Source organism: Mandrillus leucophaeus, unplaced genomic scaffold, assembly GCF_000951045.1.
Source record: "Mandrillus leucophaeus isolate KB7577 unplaced genomic scaffold, Mleu.le_1.0 Scaffold681, whole genome shotgun sequence".
Classification (NCBI taxonomy): Eukaryota; Metazoa; Chordata; class Mammalia; order Primates; family Cercopithecidae; genus Mandrillus; species Mandrillus leucophaeus.
Genome location: NW_012107375.1, coordinates 509,800 through 514,801, shown reverse-complemented (window position 1 = coordinate 514,801; position 5,002 = coordinate 509,800).

Below are 5,002 nucleotides of genomic sequence, written 5' to 3'. Positions count from 1 at the left end.
CCACCGCGCCTGGCAATTTTTGTTTTTTTGAGACAGAGTCTCACTGTGTTGCCCAGGCTGTAGTGCTGTGGCACAATCTCAGCTCACTGCAGCTTCGACCTCCTGGGCTCCATCAAGTGATCCATCTCAGCCTCCTGAGTAGCAGGGATGCCCGGCTTATTGGCTAATTTTTTTTTTTTTTTTTTTTTTGAGGCGGGGTCTCACTCTGTTGTGCAGGTTGGAGTGCAGTGGCACAATCACAGCTCACTGAAGCCTCCTGGGTTCAAGCGATCCTCCCACCTTAGCCTCCCAAACACCCGGGACTAAAGGCAGGCGCTGCAGTGCCCGGCTAATTTTGTAATTTTTTGTAGAGACAGAGTTTCGCTACGTTGCCCAGGCTGGTCTCAAACTCCTGGACTCAAGTGGTCCTCCCGCCTCAGCCTCCCAAAGTACTGGCCCATGAGCCTGTGAGCCACCGCGCCTGGCTACCTTCTTTCGAATTCCTATTCAGACTGTGTGTTGCTGGTATATAGAAAAACAATGAATTTCTATGTACTGATTTTTGTATCAAATAACCTTGTAAACTCTCATATTAAGTCTAATAACTATCTTTGGGTTCTCTTTGTGGATTCTTTTTGATTTTCTGCGTACACAATCCTATCATCTGCAAGTAATGATTGTTTTGTTTCTTCTATTCCAGTCCTTTTAGCTTTGATTTCTTTTTTTGAGGCGGAGTGTGGCTCTGTCCCCCAGGCTGGAGTGCAGTGGCACAATCTTGGCTCACTGCAACCTCCGCCTCCCTGGTTCAAGCAATTGTCCTGCCTCAGCCTCCCAAGAAGCTGGGACTACAGGCGCCCACAGCCACGCCCGGCTAATTTTTTGCATTTTTAGTAGAGACGGGGTTTCACCGTGTTAGCCGGGATGGTCTCAATCTCCTGACCTCGTGATCCGCCCGCCTTGGCCTCCCAAAGTGCTGGGATTACAGGCATGAGCCACCACGCCCGGCCTGATTTTCGTATCTTCACCAGACACAGGGTTTCACCATGTTGGCCAGGCTGATCTGGAACTCCTGATCCATCTGCTTTGGCCTCCCAAAGTGTTAGGATTACAGGCATGAGCCACTGTGCCCAGCTGATTTCTTTTTCCTGCTTTACTTCCCTGGACTTGCTTTATCTTGCTTTTACTTCCTTTAAATGAAAGCATAGGAGGCATTCTCAATGTTCCATTACTAAGTATGTTTGCAGGGAGCGTTTGGTAGATATGTTTATCAGATTTAGAAAGCTCCCTTCCATTCCTAGTGTGCCATATGTTGAATTTTTATAAAATGCATTTTCTGAGTGCATTAATATGATCACAGGGTTTTCCTCCTCTAATCTGTTAATGTGGCAAATTACATTAATTCATTTTTAAATGTTAAACCACTCTTGTATTTTCTGATCTAAACTCAACTTTGCATGATGTATTATTTTCATATACAATTCTGGATTGGGGGTTTTTTTGTTTTGTTTTGTTTTGTTTTTAGCCTCGTATTATCCTCGTCTGGTTTTGGTATCAAGACATCGTAAGGTGAGTTGAGGCAGTATTTCCTTTTTCAGCTGTTCACTGGAACAGTTAGTCTAAGATGGAGATGATCAGTTACTTCCATGTTTGCTGGAGATCATCTGTAAAACCAGCTAGGCCTTCCTTGTTTTTTTGGTTTTTGTTTTTTGTTTTCTGTTTTTTGTTTTGTTTTGTTTTGTTTTTGTTGTTGTTGTTGTTTTGAGACAGAGACTCACTCTGTTGCCCAGGCTGAAGTGCAGTGGTGCAGTCTTGGCTCACTGCAACCTCTGCCTCCCGGGTGCAAGCGATTCTCCTGCCTCAACCTCCTGAGTAGCTGGGACTGCAAGCGTGCACCACCACGTCCAGCTAATTTTTGTATTTTTAGTAGAGACGGTGTTTCGCCATGTTGGCCAGGCTGGTCTTGAACTCCTGACCTCAGGTGATGTGCCTGCCTTGGCCCCACAAAGTGCTGGGATTACAGGTGTGAGCCACACCTGTAGCATCTGGCCTGGCCTTCCTTGTTTTTGTAGCTTCCTGCCTGTCCCTCTATAGATTTTAAACAATGGATCCAACTTCTGTAATAGTTATGGGACCATTTAGGTTTTCTGTTTCTTCTTGAGTAATTTTTTTATTGTGGGGAAAAAATACATAACACAAAATTTGCCTTTTTTTTTTTTTTTGAGACAGGGTGAGACAGGGTCTTGCGCTATTGCCCAGGCTGGGGTGCAGTGGCATGATCATTGTAACCTCAAACTCCTGGTCTCAAGGAATTCTCCTGCCTCAGCCTCCTGGGTAGCTGGGACTACAGGTATTCACCACCATGCCCAGCTAATTTTTAATTTTTTTTTTTTGAAGACAGATCTCACTTTGTCACCCAAGCTGGATGGAGTACAGTGGTGTGATCTCAGCTCACTGCAACCTCTGCCTCCCGGGTTCAAGCAATTTTTGTGCCTCAGCCTCAAATTTTTAATATTTTTGGTAGAGATGGGATCTTGTTACTTTGCCCAGGCTGGTCTCCAATTCCCAGCCTCAATCAGTCCTCCTCCCTTGGCTTCCCAAAGCGCTGGGATCACAGGTGTGAGCCACCATGCCCAGCCTCCAGCTTTATTCTTTTGCATGTGGATATCAAGTTTCCCCTATACCATTTGTTAAAAAGACTGCCCTTTTCCCAATTTGTAGCCTTGATACCCTTGCCAAAAATCATCTGACCATATACTTGAGAGTTTCTTTCTGGGCTCTGGATTATATTCTGTCCCTTTTTGCCAGGACCACACTGAAATATGTTTTATTTTGTAATATATTTTGGAAATCAGGAAGTGTGAGTCCTTGAACTTCGTTCTTCTTTTTCAGAATTGTTTTGGTTATTTGGAGTCCCTTGAGATTCTACCTGAATTTAGGATGAATCATTCTATTTTGAGTCAAGTTTTGATAAACAATAGTTTTCTAGGAACATGCCTTTTTTTTTTTTTAAACAGAGTCTAGCTCTGTTGCCCAGGCTGGAGTGCAGTGGCATGATCTTGGCTCACTGCAACCTCTGCCTTCTGGGTTCAAGCAATTCTCCTGCCTCAGCCTCTCGAGTAGCTGGGATTACAGGCACCCGCTACCACGCCCAGCTAATTTTTGTACTTTTAGTAGAGACAGAGTTTCACTGTGTTGGCCAGGCTGGTCTCGAACTCCTGACCTCAGGTGATTCACCCACCTCGGCCTTCCAAAGTGCTGGGATTACAAGCGTGAGCCACCGCGCCCGGCCGGAACATGCCCATTTTGTTGAAGTTTTCAAGTTGATTAGCATAAAGTGTTTTGGTTTTATTTTTTCGTTGATTTATTATTAAGAAACTTCTTGGGTTGGCCGGGCGTGGTGGCTCACGCCTGTAATCCCAGCACTTTGGGAGGCCGAGGAGGGCGGATCACAAGGTCAGGAGATCGAGACCATCCCGGCTAACATGGTGAAACCCCGTCTCTACTAAAAATACAAAAAATTAACCGGGCGTGGTGGCGGGCGCCTGTAGTCCCAGCTACTCGGGAGGCTGAGGCAGGAGAATGGCGTGAACCCGGGAGGCAGAGTTTGCAGTGAGCTGAGATCATGCCACTGCACTCCAGCCTGGGCGACAGAGCGAGACTCCGTCTCAAAAAAAAAAAAGAAACTTCTTGGGTCAAAACCAGATGACGTTGCTTAATGTTCATTTATTTTTAACCTACAAAAATTGCAGCTTCATCTTGTTCAACCTAATACACACGAAAGAGAATATGCTGCTTAGATGAATCATAAAGAATGGTGATCAACTGTTGCACATCTGTCCCCACTGACAGCCATCATGGACCCTTCTTTTTCCCTTCACAGTTAGTCCTAGCCTTTCCTTGGTTTTCTTTATACTTGTCCCAAATATGAATTAGCTTTAAACAATAAAGTATTTACCTTTGCAGCAATTTTTTGTTGTTTTATTTTTTTAAAGTGTTAACTAGAATCACCATGCTGTACATCAGATCTCTGGAACGTCTCCATCCTGCATAACTGAAACTTGGTACCCTTTGGCCAGCATTTCCCCATTTCCCCTACCCCAGTCCTGGTGGCCACTGTTCCTCTCTGTTTCCATGAGGCTGACATTTTTACATTCTGCATGAGCGAGGTACATTCTATGCCTGGCTTATTTCACTTAATGTAATGTCCTCCGGCTTCCTCCATGTTGCAAATGGCAGGACTGCCTTCTTTTTATTATTTATTTATTTATTTTTGAGACAGAGTCTTGCTCTGTTGCTCAGGCTGGAGTGCAGTGGCTCACTGTAAGCTCCGCCTCCCGAGTTCACGCCCTTCTCCTGCCTCAGCCTCCCGAGTATCTGGGACTACAGGTGCCTGCTACCACGTCCGACTGATGTTTTGTATTTTTAGTAGAGATGGGGTTTCACCGTGTTAGCCAGGATGGTCTTGATCTCCTGACCTCATGATCCACCCACCTTGGCCTCCCAAAGTGCTGGGATTACAGGCGTGAGCCACCACGCCCAGCCAGGATTGCCTTCTTTTTAAGGGCTGAATAGTGATCCATTGTGTATCTGTACCACATTTTCTTTATCCATTCATCTGTTGGTGGGCACTTCATTTGATTCCATATCTTGGCGATTGTGAGTAGTGCTGCAATGGACACGCAAGTGTAGATATTGCTTCAACATACCGATTTCATTTCCTTTGGATACATACCCAGAAATGGGATTGCTGGATTGTATGGTCATTCTCATTTTAAATATTTTGAGGAACTACCATGCATACCATTTTCCATACTGGCTGTACTAGTTTCCAATCCCACCAACAGTGTGGAAATGTTCCCTTTTCTCCACACCCTCGCCAAAGTTTGTCTTCTTTTGTGTTTTTTAAAACGGTCATTCTAATTTGAGCGAGGTGGTGTCTCATTGTGGTTTTGAGTTGCATTTCCCTGATGATTGGTGATGTCGAGCATTTTTTTTCTTTCTTTCTTTTTTTTTTTTTTTTTTG